Source organism: Cetorhinus maximus, chromosome 12, assembly GCF_964194155.1.
Source record: "Cetorhinus maximus chromosome 12, sCetMax3.hap1.1, whole genome shotgun sequence".
Taxonomy (NCBI): Eukaryota; Metazoa; Chordata; class Chondrichthyes; order Lamniformes; family Cetorhinidae; genus Cetorhinus; species Cetorhinus maximus.
In genome coordinates, this window is record NC_135890.1 from 94279108 (window position 1) to 94296495 (window position 17388).

The window sequence follows — 17388 nt, forward strand, 5'->3', positions numbered from 1 at the left end:
ATTATAAGGCCAGTCCGCCGAACTCTTCTTCTTACCGTGCTCCCCGCTGGATGATCCACCCACATCGGTGGGAAAACACGCCGGTGTGGAACACGTCTGGACAATTGTGATGTGCAGAAGTCGGGACTTACCGTCAGGGCCTTGCTCACATCACGGACATCCGAGGAGCAGAAGATGCTGGAGCCCGACATCAATGGGATCCCAGCGGAACACCCATGGCATGCTGGGTGGATTCTCATGGACATGGCTCTGCTGCAAAGCAGCTCAGAGAAGTTGGAAAGTCACTGTTGAGAGTCTTCTCACAACAGATGTTGGTCGAGGGGGTAGGAGAGGAAGGTCTAGGATTGACTGGGAGAGGAAGAAGTGTCGGGTGGTGAGGTTGGGAGTCGGGGAATGAAAGGATCAGGGGTGTAAGGTTGGGAGGGGGGTAATGAAGGTGTTGGAGGTTGAGGTTGGAGGGGTGAGAGAGTACAGGCGGAGGAGGGGGTAACAGGAAGAATATGGCAATTGTGGCGGCAAGGGAAGGAGTTCAGAACGGGGGGAAGGAGTGTGGAGAGGGGAAGGAGTCCAGGGGGAGGAAGAAGTGTGGGAGGGGGGGTGGGGGTAGTCTGGGGGTAGGAAGGAGTGCTGAGAGGGGAGGGAGTAAGGGTGGAGGAATGAGGCGGGAAGGGGGAAGCAGTAAAGCTGGAGGAAGAAGTGAGACTGGAGGAAGAGGTAAGGCCGGAGGAAGGAGTCGGGAGGAGGGAAGGACTAAGGGTGGCGGAAGAAGTAAGGGTTACTGCAGGAGTCAGAAAGGGGGAGGGGCTAAGCGGGCAGGGGAGTCTGGAGGGGTTGTGTGGGAGGACTAAGTGGGGGAAGGGGTTCCGGGAGTGAAGGGGTCCAGAGGGGCGAAGGGTTTCCAGGGGGGAAGGGGTCTGGAGTGGGGGGAAGGGATTCCGGGGGGAAGGGGTTACAGGAGGAAGGGGTCTGGAGGGGGATAGGGATTCCAAGAGGGGGAAGGGGTCCGGAGGGGTGAAGAGGTTCCAGGTGGGGAAGGGGTCTGGAGAGGGGGATGTCCAGGTGAGCGTGCAAGGGAGGGGTCTGATGGGTCCATGACTGGGAGGAGAAGAGACAGGGGAGCTGACAAAAACTCGAATCCAGGCCATGCTGTCTAAATCGAAAGTGAAACGACAGTCGTGGTGGTTGAGATCATGTGCTGCATGGGAGCGTGATCTTTGGGTGGGTGGAGATGCAGGTCAGCTCAGATGGTCAACTGGAAGTGAACCCCAGCAGGCAGCATTGAAAATGCTCAGGACATTAAGGTGAGTGTGATACAGGAAGGAACTGTGTGTGTGTGGGAGAGTGCTTGCACCAGGCTCCAAAACGCCCTGCACTTCTCAAAAGGCACTTCTCCCTCCAGAATCACTCGTTGGCCAGCTGCTCCCTCTGTGGTGACAGAGGACGAGGTTGAGGGCCTCACAGGGAAAGGGACTCGGAGGGAGAGGACAGCCTCTGAGATTCCTGAGTGGATGAGCCAGGGGTGTCCAGCTGCTGCTCCTCCTCCCTTTGGGTGCCTGAGGGCCCCAGCCTGATTCCTTGAGGGGAAGGAGCACCAGGAGGGACATCGAGGTGCCCTGTTTTCCTCTCGTGTTGCCACTGCAGGAACTGACCCATGGCTCCCGCGATGGACTGCAGGTCTGCACACATCTCTGCATTCTGCTGGACCAGGGTCTCCATGGTGTCCGCCATCCTCCCCATGGAGACCTCCATACATGCACATGTGGGCACCACTTCATCAGAGAGCAGGCAGATGCACTCCTCTGGCTCACATACCACCCTGCTGAGGGCTTCCAACAGCTCTGCGTGATGTTCCCCCGCCTTCTGCTGACTCTCCAGGGTGAGTTGGAAGGCCAAATCTAGAGGATTGTCATCTGACTCGGACCTGACAGATGCCTGATTCCAAGCAGTCCTCCGAGTGCCGGGGAGCTCACACGAACCTGCCTCCTCCCGCTGTGGACATGTGTCCGTGTGGTGATCATCAGATTATGAACCCGATCCTGCTCTAGATCTAGATCCCACCGAGGTGTGTATCTCTGCGCTGGTGCAGGCTGTGGGTAAGAGCTATGATGGGTCTTCCAGGCTGCTTATTTCCAGCTCTTCAATGGAGGAGGTGTTCTCTTGGCTGGGGATGGGGACGTCGATGGAGCTGAGGCACTATTTGGCTGAGGGTGTCGGTCGCTTGGCAGAGCAGAGCTCCCTGTGAACCAGCATAGAGATAAGTAGTTCAAGGCAGCAGAGTCAAAAGCAGGAGAGAGAGCACTCACAGTTGTATTGAGAGAGGGATGATGTGGTGCAGAATCCTCACAAGGGTGTTCGCCGTCGAACTCACTGTCATCACTGGCACGGTCCATATCGTCAGCAGTCAGTCCGGTGGCACACTCCTCAAAGTGAGTGAGAGGCCTAATGTGGGCCACCCCACCCCTGGTCTGGGGCCTCTCCCTGCTGATGTGAGCAGGCTTCTCCTGCATGGAAACAGATGGAGATAGTGTGAGCAGGACACACGGCACTGTGTGGAATGTTTGTGTGGTGAGTGGAGCCATGGACAGGATGAGGATGAGGTCTCGAGAGGGTATGAGCCTGATGGAGATGTGAGGGTGTGGGTGAGAGTTAGTGGTGTTGTCTCTTGAGGTGTGAGATCCCTGTGGATGTGTGATGGGTTTGTGAGTGTGTGAGTTGAGATTGATGAGAGGAATGAATTACTTTGGCAGAACGGATGAGACGATTTATCCTGTAGTGGCACTGGGTGGCTGTCCTCTTTTGCAGCGCACTGGTGCTGACCACCTCTGCCACCACCTCCCAAGCTGGATTATTGAGGTTGCTGCCCATCCTGCAGTCATTGTGGGGGCAGTGGACATCACGATGATCCTCCACTCTTTCCAAAAGGTGCCCAAGAGACGCATCATTGAACCTGGGGGGCTGCAGTCTTATTGCCTTTCAGGGCCATGTCTTCTTTGCAGCAGCCGTGAGCTGGAAGCACTGAAAGGTGTGCGCATGGCTGGGCTCTACATATGGCACCCAGCGTGATGAAGCAGCGAGGTGATGGTATGGCAGGTGAATAAGAGCCCACCTGCCATGGAAATGGCTTGTATCCTGGGAATGCACAATTAATACGGTGGGTTTGGGGGCGATACGACGTGAGGAGCTGGCGAGTAAAATGTCGTTTTACCCACCCATTACCACACTTAGTACGAATCTAGGATGATTCCGCCCATAGCCAAGGGGTATTTCTGATCCATTTTCCATTTTATGTGATAAAATTGTTCCTACACCATAAGGAGATGAATCACGTGTTAACACCAGCTGTTTCGATGGGTTATCGTGTACCAATAAGCACGATGAATTCAGCAACTTTTTTGCTGTCACAAAGGCTTCTTGCTGTTGTGAACCCCATGACCAACAGTGGTTCTTTTTTAGCAGCGATTGTAATGGAGCTAAAACAGTTGACAGGTTGGTTAAGAAGCAGCTATAGTAGTTGATCATACCCAGGAAGGACTTGAGTTCGGTTACATTGGATGGTGATGGTGCATCTTTTATGCCCGAACTTTATCTTCTACTAGATGCAAATCCCTGGCGTCCACCCTGTGACCTAGATAAGTTATTTCTGATGCTTGAAATGTGCATTTTTCCTTCTTTAACCATATGATGGCTTCCATGAACCTTCTCAGCACCTCCTCCTGGCTGGCTAAGCGTTCAGTCTCGGTTGACCCAGTCTGAACCTAAAAGGCTAGGTCCTTCCTCTTTTACGATTATCACAGGTAGTTGGACTGTCTATTGCTTGTAACAGACTGGGACAGTGGCAATGCCCTTGACTCCCATGTAAGTTCTTAACTTAGTGGTTGTCCGCTCCAAGTTTATTGGCTGTCTTCCTTCAGTAAGGTACCTGTAAGTGTGCTCTCCAGCCACTGTAGTTGAAGCATCAGTATCCACTTCCTTACGCAGCGGCTTCTCATGTTCTTGTACTGTCACCGTAATAGGCTCAGTTTTCACAGCAGTTACATTATACAGGGAGTACACATCAGTATCAGCAGCTTCAGCCTTTGCTGGACCCGTTAACTCAATCATGTTTGTTTGCTGCCTTGCAGGCTACCTCATCTTTGATCAGCATTGCCGAACCACTTGCCCCTTCTTATGACAATAATGACATTCTGCCTCTCTGAGTATCTGCTCCGTGGTCACCTCCACATCTGTCTTGGAGTCGTTCAGCTGGAAGTGTGTTTTCACTAGGTCCACTAACTCACTATACGACTTGGAATCGGGCGCACTCGGAGCAGCCAGGTTACCAATCAGGTTGCATGTTTTACTGCCACATACACTTAAGAGGATCGCTTTCCACTTTTCTTCGACGGTTATTTCGTTTGCAATAAAGTAAAATCCGAGGTGCTCACCATACTGGCTCCAATCTTCAATATTAGCATCATCTGGATCGATTCTTCCAAACAGCAACATGACTGGTGAGTAGTTTTAAAAATTCAATTTACTCACAGTAACAGGGCGATGTGCCCAGTCGAAGTTGATTTTATCCTCGTCACCAAATGTGATGACTCGATGGAGCAGACAGGTTTCGTAAAGAAACAGTAAAACTCTATTATGGAGACATTTAGGAGCGCTTGCACCTAGACCTGACCCCTCGTCCGAAAGATCCTGCCCCCACCCCCCACCCCCACCGCCCCCACCACCACCCCCCGGGTTGCCCACGCTGAGAACTCACTGGTCGAAGTCCCTAAGTCCCTGCAGCACATCACATGACCTGTGATTGACAGGAGGGACAATACATGCAGTTACCACACTCTTTATCTGACTCGGGCCTGGCAGATGCCTCTTCCCCAGCAGTCTTCCATGTGCCGGGGAGTTCCGCTGAACCTGCCTGCTCCTTCTGCAGGCACATGTCCGTGCGGTGGCCACCAGATTGTGAACCCGAGCCTGCTCTAGATCTAGGTCCCATTGAGGTGTGTGTCTCTGCGCTGGTGCAAGGTGTGGGTAAGCACTGTGATGGGTCTTCCAGGCTGCATATTTCCAGCTCTTCAATGGAAGAGGTGTCCTCTTGCGTGGAGGTGAGGACCTGGATGGAGCTGAGGGACTGGCTGGCTGGGGGTGTCGGTTGCTTGGCAGAGCTCCCTGTGAACCAACATAGAGATGGTCAGGTAATTAGTGTATGTCAGCAGAGTCAAAAACAGGAGAATGAGGGCACTCACAATTGCGTTGAGGGAGGGATGATCTGGTGCAGGATCCTCACGTGGGTATTCACCTCCGACCTCACCGTCACTACAGGCACGGTCCAAATCCTCACCAGTCAGCGCAATTGCATGCTCCTTAAAGAGAGTGAGAGGCCTAATGTCGGCTACTCCACACCTGGTCTGGGACCTCTCTCTCCTGTTGCAAACCAGCTTCTGCTGCATGGAAACAAATGGAGAGAGAGTGAGCAGGACGCCTGCCACAGCAGATGATAAGGATGCGTGGAATGTTTGTGTGGTGAGCGGAGATATCGGCAGGATGAGGATGCGAGCTCCAGAGGAACAGGGCCTGATGGAGATGTGAAGGTGTGTGTGAGAGTTAGCGGTGTTGTCCCTTGAGGTGTCAGATCCCTGTGGATGCGTGATGGGTTTGGGAGTGCGTTGAGGGTGATGAGGTGATTGACTTACCCTGGCAGAACAGAAGAAATCATTTTGTCATCTTCCTGCACTGGATGGTTGACCTCCTCTATGATCCGTTGGCTCTGACTGCTGCTGCTACTGCCTCCCAGGCCGGATAAGTGACCCTGGTAGACCTCCTGCAGCCAGGGTCGGGGTAGAGGAGTTTGCGGAGGCCTTCCACTGCATCCAGCAGGTGCCCCAGAGAGAGGGCTGCCGGCACCTTTACCTTTGGGGCCACCTGTCACCTGGAGCAGTCCTGGTCTGTAGACATGAAGTAGGCTGCACTCTGGTGTGCTTTAAACATGGAGCTCAGAGCGAGGAAGCGCTGAGGTCACAGTATGGCGGGCGAATCTGAGCCCACTCACCAACAATCCAGCATGTTCACCGTGAATGCATTATTAATGAAGCGGAGCGCACCAGGAATGGGGCAATATGGGGCAAAAATCCGCCATTGCGGCCGACGGGTAAAATGTCATTTTTCACATCCTTTACCGCACAAAGTGCAATTCTGGGACGATTATCACCATCTTCCTGCTCTTCCAACTCTTACTCTTCTACTGCTGTCGGGCCGACTTACAGTTCTTCAGTATCAGGAGAGAGCAAGTCCCAAGGGTAGGGTTGTGGTGAGGTGGGAGGAAAGTAAGAGGTGCATGTTTACACCATCTGCAGCTTGTCAATCAGAGAAGACTATGGGATGAGGGGCAGTGGGATGTGAGAAGGAGGGTTAGATATGAAGATACCGTCACCATTGATAGTTCCATCTCCATTAATAGAGATTGTTGGTGAATGAATGATGGGGACGTGGTACATTGAATCGTGTGTAAGGCTAGTGGTGCAGTTGGCAGGATATGGTGTTTGTAGTTATTTTCACTGACATTGACCAATCATGTAGGGAATTAAGCCTTTTGTATCATTGCATCCAGTTCCTTAGTGCTAGACTCCTGACATTGCCTGTCATGGCTATCTGATCCCGCATACAGCCTTCACAAAGTTTGTCCGGAGGGCCTTCCCCTCCATAGCTAGTTGACATCTCTCATCTTCTCTCCCTCCTGCACCAACGCTTCTATTGCAGCATCAGAAAACCTTGGAAGCTGCTGTCTGCCATGTGCCACTATTGAGTGTTCTTCAGCACCTGCTCGAGGCCCAACACAACTCTTCTTGAAGAGGCGCAGTCTGACTTTAAGTTGTGGAGTCTCGTAACTCATGCTAGCCTCTCACAATTTTGCCCACCCCTGTTCAGGCACACAGCACTCAATAGCACACTTGCTGACTGCATGCTCCAGCCATTTAAATTATCAGGTAGCACAAAGATTGCATGCTGCCTACATCAGGAACAACAGGCTCAGGATAATCTCACATCACTATCCCTGTACTGCTTTTGGGCCTTGTCCACTTCCATGGCCTTATAAGTAGCAACTGAAACCAGCATGGTAGAAAGCATTTTGTTTTAATGGGCAGCCATTGGAGATAATTTAAGAACTTTCAACATGGGGAATCCTGCAACAGTTCAGAAGATTCCATCTCACATGCTGCTCCAACAAAAACTTTAGGCAATGATTTGCTCTTAAGGGATTGCAAAGCATTTAAAGTGCAATATTTTAGAAATTTACTTCTACTCTGCCAATTTGTTGGGTGACAGAAAAATAAAATCTGCTAACCCTGCGAACCTGAACTTTAAAAATGGCCGCCCGCAGGTCCGATTTTCATTTTCAGGGACGGGCTGGATTAGGAGTTGGGCCCACAGCCCCCGGAACGAGTCGGAGGCTGCTTGGTGCAGAGGAAGGCTGGGCATTGGGCCTGCCTCTGTGCCCCAGAACTTTGTTGAATTTAATTTTTAAAAATTAAAACAAACTACAGCCCTCCGACCCTCACACCCCCACACACTCCCCATGCCCATCCATGCCAACATATGCCACCTCATGTCCCCCACACACTCCCCATGGGCCCCACACCCCCTATGCCAATGTATGCCCCTCTATCCACTGCCCATGGCGCCTCATACCCCAATGCAAGTCCATGCCCCTCTACCCAACCCTATGGCCATTTATAACCCCTATGCCAACTTAGTGCCAACTCATATCAACCCGTGCCCCACACATCCCCATAGTGTTTTGTAACCGCAATGCCAACTTAGTGCCATCTCATGCCCCCACCTGCCACCCTTTGCCCATACCCCCTCCATGCCAATTCACTGAGTACCCACAATTAGCAAACCTCAAGAGCCATGCTGACATAAAATAAAGTTATATGACTATTGATGATGTCATTATTTTAAACAAAAGAACACCCTTGTTGATAAACAAAACATTCATTACATAAAAAATTCCTTCAACTGATCTTTTATGAAAGCAAACATTTTTATTCTATAACCACTTGGAGCTGTCAATCAAGCTGCTCACTTCACAGGCACCCCACTGTGATAATGTTAGTTTGTAAAATCAGTCAGTCATTGCAGCAAAAATCCTGTTATGAAATATTCAGCACCGATTATTTTTAACTCAAAACTTACTTTTAAAATTTGAAACTCAGCTGAGTTAAATACATTGACAGCTTTGACAGTTCCAATGAGCTTGTGCACTTTTTATGTACAGCCATGTTTACTTTTAACAATCCAAAAGTGTGCTTTACCTCTCCCAAAGGTGTCCTGGGACCATATTAAAAGGGATACCTGATCTCTCCAAAGGGGTACCTGTAGTACAAGGTTCTTGTACATACAATATGGGATTGAATACAGTACCACCCACACAATGATGTAAGAAGGCACGTGACCCAGACCCATGGGTCACTGTGGTGTTGAGCAGAGAAGTGTTAAGGCCTAAGCATGGAGATAGCTAGGAGATAGCTCCTAGCTTGTACCCATTATTGTACATGTGTAAATAACTTTAATTATTAATACATACAGTTAACCTACTGAAGATTATGAAGACTCCTTTAAGAGACAACGTTCTATAACCAACACCTTCCCAACACTACCCTGGCTATCCAAACAAATCCACCAAGTTCAGACTAGGTCTTACCTGGTCTAATCTGTACACACTGGGTTTCACACTCCTGGCCTACCAAAGTCCCACTTCACTAGAGAAAGCTGATGATTTAAATGGCCAGCTGCCGCCGTAAAACGCACATGCGCAAACTCCGGCCCGACTCCAGTCCCGTCCCCAAGAAAATAGGAAATGCCATGAATGGGGACGGAGCTTAGGATTTTTGGCCATTTTCTGGATTTTTGCCATGACGGAGAGCTGTCATGGTGAAAATATGGGCCTTAAGGAGCTTATTACTCTGGATTCAAAACAACTATGGATTCACTCTGGAGTTACAGGTACCGATTAAGTGAGATCTGGGTAGATACAGTCTTCCTTTTCTGCATTTTGTCTTTTTGGATTTACTGTTTTTGTTCATATTGTGCTATTAAAACAAGTTTCCAGAATTAACATTTCAAAAATGTTTATTATAATTCTCTTATAACTGTAATTAATCTGATAACTGTCTCAGACTTTAAATATATGTTTAGAATCTGACAGTGAATTATTCATAGAGTCAAATGGTCTGGATCATTTAGATTGAAAACCATAAATCCCCGATGCAAAATAAACTGCCTTTGTAACCCAGTTAATCTCTGCAAGTCATTTTAAACACTTTCTGTCTCTCTCTTGTCTTCTTGCTCACACCCTTCCAAGATAAGCTGGCAGGATTTGCTGAAGTAGCCTATCACTTCCCTTGTAGGCGAGATCAAAGTGGCCTGCAGCAGCCTCATTGAAAGCAGACTTCCTCACATCTGTCACACCCGATCCAGCTGCATGAAGCAAGAGAAGTCTTCGCTGTCACACACCCAGAACCGCTTCACACGATTGACTGTCATCACCTTCTCCCTCTGTGAGCCAAGAGAAGAAGATCAGGTGACAGAGGCCCATGTACCTAGCACTCCAGCAAATCAAGACTCAAGTTTCTCGAGCACACTTGCGAAGGTTGACTGGAGTTAAGGGTACACTCTGTCTCCATTTTAGTGGGATTGAGTTTCAAACCGGGCATGACATCGCAACAAAAAGAAGCAACAAAACTATACTGTTTCATATGCTTCCCATCTCCCTGTGTGAAAATAAATTTGGGAAATAAGACTATTCTGTTCAAGGTACTGGTAAAAAAAAACGCTGTAAATTCCAGAGATGGTTAGCTGTTTTTCAGTGAGGTTACTTGAGATCTGTCCCATTGAGTGCAGCTGAAGGACACTGGTTCTGTTGGTGCTTTAAAAGGCTGAAATTTGGCAATGATTCTGATGGCTTCACACTAACAGGCTAATTACTTTTTACACTTTAAATCATTTCACTTCAAACATTGTGTTCTATTCCTAGTCTGATCCACGAACACTTCACATGATAAGCATTGTTTCTGAATGTGGACCTAAGTGAAAGGTGACTTTTTTTTTATTGAACAACATAGGAATTAACTATTTAACTCCTGGAACAGCTTCAAGTTGGGATTCGAGGTAGAAGCTATAAACCAGAGGCAAAACAATGAACAACTCCTTGATCTTTTTGTTTTTGAAATTAACTATTTTGAATATAATTCATTGAAATTATGTAAACTGAAAACAAACTACAAAATATATACAATCATGTAAAATAAGCAAGTTTATTTTTTTAATTTAAAAGCAATTTATGGGAATGGAGCACTAACCTACATGTTAAAGTTCCTTTCCAAGCCCTTAAGTTCGTAACTACTTGGGTGCTTGCTATGGGACCAAGAGGAACAATAACCTCCTTGGGTATTCAGGGAAATGAGATCACATGTGGTTGCGGACTCCAGTATTACATACTATACGGTACTCTGTACTATATACAGGGTCACCTGACCTGGGGGTTGAAGGTCAGATGGCACATGTTGAGCCTGTCTTGATAGAGTTTAGACACTGCAGATATGTGTTTATTTAAGGAAAATGTGTTATCAGTAGAGTTAGCTCTGCCACAATGTCAACGGCCTGTGTGCATCATTAAAAAAAGAAACAAGAAACAAGACATGGGGCAGAATCTCCTGTTCGGCGTGCGGGGGCGGGTCCCGCTCACTGACACATAAAATGACACGCGGTGACATCAGGTGTGCATCCCGACATCACCACGCGTCATTCTGATCTTCCGTTCGGCGGGCACGCAGTGGAGTCAACTATATGCCTGCCCAACTTTCAAGGCCTGTTAAGGCCATTTAAAAACCAATTAGCCCTATTGAGAAAGCTGCCCATCCAACCTTAAGGTTGGCGGGCAGGCGAAGAGCCCAGGCGGCCTTTGCATTTCTCATGAAACCTCATCCACGAGCGGGATGAGGTTTCATGAAGGATTTATTATTGAAAAAAAAACTTTTATCAAAATTCATAAACATGTCCCAGCCCATGTGACACTGTCACATGAAGGGACATGTCTGACTAATTTTTTTTTTTCAATGCTTTATAATGAAATTAATCTCCCTGAGGCAGCTCTGTGCCTCAGGGAGATTTCTGCGCTCTTTCGTGCACATGCGCGAAAGACCGCTGGCTCCAACTGTCCCTCCTACCCTCGCCCGCACAGGTAGCGCTAAGCGCTTCCAGGTGTGTGTCACGCTGGGCGGGCCTTAATTGGCCCACCCACGTAAAATGGCAGCGCGCAGCCGAACGTGGGCAGCAATCGGCTCCACGCCCACTCCTGGCCAGCCCGCCCAATGGGGAGAAAATCCTCCCCATGGTGTCAGAAGTAAACTAAATGCAACAGTGGTGGTTCTGAAACCACCAGCAGAGCTCAGTTTAGAGGGTAATCTCGACAGAAACTGGAGGAGGTTCCGGCAGCAATTCTAGCCGGACCTCACAGCGACGGGCGGTGATAAAAAAGGCCCTCAGATACAGTCTTCCATCTTTCTTCATGTAGCTGGGGAAAGCACCCGAGAAGTTTATAACACATTCACGTTTGAAATTGATGAGAAACAGAATGAGTTGAAGGGAATCATGGAAAAATTCGAAGACTACTGCAGCCCTAAGAAAAACATCATGTATGAAAGATACCGATTTTTTAACGTGCATGCAAGGCAGTGACAACATTAGTCAGTACATAACTGAGCCAAGAAAACGAGCTAAATCATGTGGCTTTGGAGAGCTTGAAGAATAAGTCATCTGGGAGAGAATAATTTGCATTATCGCAAATGACAGTCTGAGAGAACGGCTTTTGAGAAAAGTTGATCTCACGCTGATAAATAACTGCAGAGCAGCAGAGACAACAGAGTGCCAGATTGAACAGGTGACAGAAAATGATAAGCCGCACACTGTTAGATGCAGTTAAACAGAAACAGCCCCGGGAACGAACAGATAGACAGTCTGAATGTAAAAAGAACAAAACTGCTATTAAAACATTTAAATGCAGCCAATGCGGAACACAGCGTTTACCACGTAGTTGTCCAGCCTACGGAAAGCAGTGTAAGTGTGATAAACAAAATCACTTCGCTAAGCTGTGTAAATCGAAGAAAGTGCTCACGATTGCAGATAATGACACAGACACTGAAACTGAACTTTTCATTGGTGCAGTAACAACAAATTCCAAAGAAAACAAATGGAAGGTTGATTTTAAAATTGCCAACGTGATGGTGAATTTCAAGCTTGACACAGGTGCACAAGCAAATGTCATTCTCATAGCCTGTATCATAAGATAAGCAAAGAAAAACAGCTAACTAAAACAAAAGTGAAGCTGTCTACTTATACAGGTGAAAAATTGCAGTAGAAGGCAAGAGCACACTTAAAGTGAACAACGAAAAACAGTCTCAAGCACTTCCTTTCATAGTGGTGAAAACTGATGCAAAACCCATTCTTGGAATCAAAGCTTATGGAAATCTGAAGCTAATCAAGAGAATAATGACTGTCACCGCTGATGAAATCCTGAGCGAGTGTAAAGATGTGTTCCAGGGGTTTGGCTGCCTAAGAGGAGGACACACCATCAAGATTGATGAAACCGTGACACCCAAAATATACCCACCCAGGAAAATACCAGTAATGCTGAGAGACCGACTGAAAGCAGAGTTGGACAGAATGGAGAAACTTCACATCATCAAGAAAATTGAAGAACCGACAAAGTGGGCTAATCCAATTGTAATTGTAGAAAAATCAGATGGGAATCTGCAAGTCTGCCTGGATCCCAGAGACCTAAACCAGGCAGTACAACACACATGGGAGTGGAGCCCCTTCTGCTGTACAAGAGTACTGGAACTTTCACGAGGAACTGCATATAGCAGAAGGAGCACTTTACAAGGGAGAAAAGATCATAATTCCTGCAACACTGAGGAAAGAAATGCTGCAGCACATACGTGAAAGTCACCTTGGCATAGAAACATGCAGGAGAAGAGCTCGAGATGTAATGTATTGGCCTGGAATGGGGGCACAAATCGGGGAAGTGGTGAATGTATGTGCAGTGTGCCAAAATACAGTAAATCATAACAAAAAGAACCACTTCAACCACACAGTGTTCCAGAGAAGCCCTGGCAGAAAATTGGAGAGGTCTTATTCACATTTGGCTACAGTGAGTAGCTACTAGCAGTAGATTATTAGCTAAAGTTTTTTGAGTCTGTGCTGCTGAGAAATGATAGTAAGAGCATCACTCTAATAAATCATTTAAAATCAGTTTTTTCTTGCCACAGCATACCTGAAGCACTCATCTCAGATAACGGTCCACAATTCTCAGGCACTGAGTTTCGCTAATTTGCACAGGACTAGGAGTTTTGCCACACCAGGACAAGTCCCAAATATCCACAATCCAACAGAATGATGAATGTACTGTGCAGACCTTAAAACACCTGTTGAAGAAGGCAAAGGTAGAGATCCCTACCTGGCTCTGCTAGATTTCAGGAATACCCCATTAAAGGGCATTGCATCATCTCCAGCACAGCTCCTGATGAGGAGAAGACAAAGAACTAAGCTTCCAACTGCGCCCCAGCTGTTATTTCCACAGCCAGTGAGCTACAGCGTGCAGGACCTGGTCAAACTGAGACAGCAGAAGCAGAAACAATACTTTGATCGAGGCTCCCAACCTCTGCCTGACCTGAACATGGGAGAGACAGTGAGGATTCAACATGAAGGGACCTGGAATATGCTGTTGTCACAGGAATCACAGGAGAACCAAGGTCTTATGTCACGCAGACTCCAAACGGACAACAGTACAGGAGAAGCTGGAAAGTCTTACAAAAAACAAATGAAACACAACCCTGCTCTGAACCAGAAAGAGTAGCTGAAGATTAAAAACCAGAATGCACCAGTGAAGCAACAGATAACCTGAAAATGCCTGAGAGTCCTGAAAACTATCTAAGGGGTGATAGTGACACAAAGCTGGAGAAGGCCCCTTGTCCTTCAAAATCACCTCTGTTACCATTCAGTGGAAGAATTGTGAAAAAACCACAGAGATACAGAGATGAGTAAAAGACAAAACAGACTGATCAAAACAGAGTGATAAAGCATATATCAGAGTCTTTGTGTACTCGAGTTGTACAGAAGTTTAAAAAGAAAAGGGAAATGTCATGATAATAGCTGATTGTGGTTGTGGACTCCAGTATTAGATACTATATGGTACTCTGTACTATATATGGGGTCACCTGAGATGGGGGTTGAAGATCAAATGGCACATGTTGGAGCCTGTCTTGATAGAATTCAAACTCTACAGATATGTGTTCATGTTAGGAAAATGTGTTATTAATAAAGTTAGCTCAACTACAATGTTGATGGCCTATCTACTTCATTAAAAAAAGAAACAAGACAAGTACCAAGAGACAGTTGATAATACAGTATGCAGAATGCATCTGTCAACAGGACACTTTGTGACTTTCGTTCAGCCTTTTTTCCAGTGACTTGAATTTAAAACAGAAGGTAAACCAGCAAATTAAGTCTGAATTCTTTTCTTAAACATTAATGAGATCACATTCAGTAGCTGAACTTGAATTGGTTAAGGAATGGTCTTTCTGCAATTCATGACTAGTAATAGAATTTGGGTCATCTTGGTTTAACAGAAAATAAACTAATCTATGAAAATGCATTGGGCGTGTCCACTATAAAAATCCTCTACCAACGAATGTGAAGTCAAAGTATGAATGGCAAGCCTATATCTATAATCAGCAATTCTGACCACATTGCTCAACAGCATAGGATTCTCTGATATATTATTAGTCATTTCTAATGTGAGTTAACTACTATCAATGTATTTATTGTTCCTACTAAAAGTATGCCATCAATCTTTTTCACTAGTGATACCCATGGCCGCAAAGCTGATTAAGCCTCACTATAGCTTCTTGCAGTATACATCATACAGTGTCGGAGAGACCATGTTTATAAAAGCTGGGCACTGCCCATTCAACTTCAGATGCTCTTATTGATGAGATTGGGAAAACAGTCAAATGCGGTTTCATTTTCAGGAGCTTAGAATTTAAAACCTAATTATATTTTAGTAATGGTCCAATTAATCACATTTGACCTGATTTGATGGGCAAAAGCCTAATTTATTACCTGGTATCTAGATAAGAAAACTGAAGACAGGAAGTGCTTCTGTACAAGGGTTTTCACATAAAAACCTGTTTCATCAATCAAATACCTAATGCCAAATTAAGTTTGAGTGTGTTTGAATCAGCCAGAATATGGGGTCTGTTCGTCAACATGATATCGAATTTTATTTTTTAATCATATTTTTAATCATATTTTAATCATATTCCTCTCAATTTTTTCAGTACCCAACCAGCTGAAAAGCTAAAATAATTTTACTTGAGGCTTCACATTTGAGAGGAAAGTGTTATGATCCCAGCTGAGGTTATTACTGGACAAGTCAAATCCCAGAATGAAACCTGGTTTGGTAGATTCTAGCTTTGTTTTTTTTTTAGAAACCGTGGAGATCAGTTACTGAACACATTCACAAGAGCCTGCCAGTATACTGTTAGCACAAAGAATAAAACTTTATTAAACAAGAAAAAAATGAATTATGTTATACTCGACAAAAAGATTGGAAAGATTTCAATACAGATCGCAGAAAATAAATCAAACTTACACTATTCCTTTTATCCCAACAACTCTTACAGACACAAAACCCCAGTGAAGATTTACCACTGTCTCAACACCAAGATTTCTTGCTTGCATTAGCTCAGTTTCAAACAGTTTTCTTCTGGCGGACTGCTGAGTAGTCACTAGATGCTTTTCTTCAGCTGGTATTTCTCCCTGAGACATCCAAAAACCACAATCTGAGCTCACGATTACTTCAACTTCAGAGCAAACATATGAGTTTCATAAACTCAGTTCCCCAGCAGAGATATTAGACTTTTTGCCTGCACTCCCTGGTATGCCCAGACTAGCTGACCAACCTTCTGTGTTTCCCTGCCTCTCTGGGCTGAATTTTCCCCTCATTGGGGGGGAAGTTGATGGGCGGGTGTGTATGGGCGCGCTTCCGATCAGCCCCCCCAATCAGAGGCACGGCGCCATTTTATGTGGGTGGGCCAATTAAGGCCCGCCCAGCGTGACGTCTGCAGGGAAGCGATATCCGCTCCCTGTGTGGGCGAGGGGGATTCCTAAAATTGAGAGTGCGCTCTTTCGCGCATGCGCACGAAAGAGCGCACTCATCTCCCTGAGGCTAAGTGCATCCTCAGGGAGATCAGCTCCACATGTAAAAAAGATAAAAGTAGAAAAATAAAATTTCCCTTACGTGTTCCCTCATGCGACAATGTCACATGAGTTAGGACATGTCCATAATTTTTACACAATCTTTATTAAAAAATTTTAAAGCCTACATGAAACCTCATCCCGCCCGTGGATGAGGTTTTATGTTTTTTCTAATTCCCGCTGGGGCTCCTGGCCTGCCCACCAACCTTAAGGTTGGACGGGCAGGTCCTTTAATTGCTTAATTGATCCTGTCAATGGCCTCAATTAGCCATTGACAGGTCGGCGGGTGCGCAGCTGATTTTGCTGTGCTCTTGCCTTCCTGAAAATTTAAATCAAGCGCGGTTACAGCGGGAGCTCCCACCCAACGTCACCGCACATCATTTTACGCGTTGGCCAGCGGGCCCCACCCCCGCTCGCCGACTCGTAAAATTCAGCCCTCTGTGTGTCTCTGGACCCCTGTTGCTAGGCAACAACGCAGTTTTTTCCACTTTATGGGTAGAATTTTGCCCTCGGATGGCGTGGGGGCCCCACCGGCTCGGCGGGGGCTGGACATCCGGCCCCCGCCACCGAAACGGGACCTGCCGCCATTTTGAGTGGGCGGGCCAATTAGGGACCGCCCAGCGGTCTGCCTGACAGGAAGCGCCTGTGCAATGGGGGGAGGGATCCCCATCTGTCAAAGTGCGCTCTTTCACGTATGCACGCGATAGAGTGCACTGCTCCCTGAGGCAAAGTCCTGTCTCAGGGAGATTAGTGACCGGTAAGAGAAGTCAAAAAGCAGAGAAATATTAAAATTATTAACATGTCCCCCTCATTTGACAATGTCACATGAGATGGGACATGTTAATAAGAAACACATATAAAGTTTATTAAATTTTTAAAAAATGGACATGAAACTTCATCCTGCCGGTGGATGAAGTTTCATGAATAATCTGGAGCCCGCTCGGGCTCCTGGCCTGCCCGTCAGCCTTAAACTTGAACGGGCAGGTCTTCAATTATCTTAATGAGCCTGTCAATGGCCTCAATTGGCCATTGACAGGTCGGCAGGCGCACAGCTGATTTCGCTGTCCACCCGCCTTCATGAATATTTAA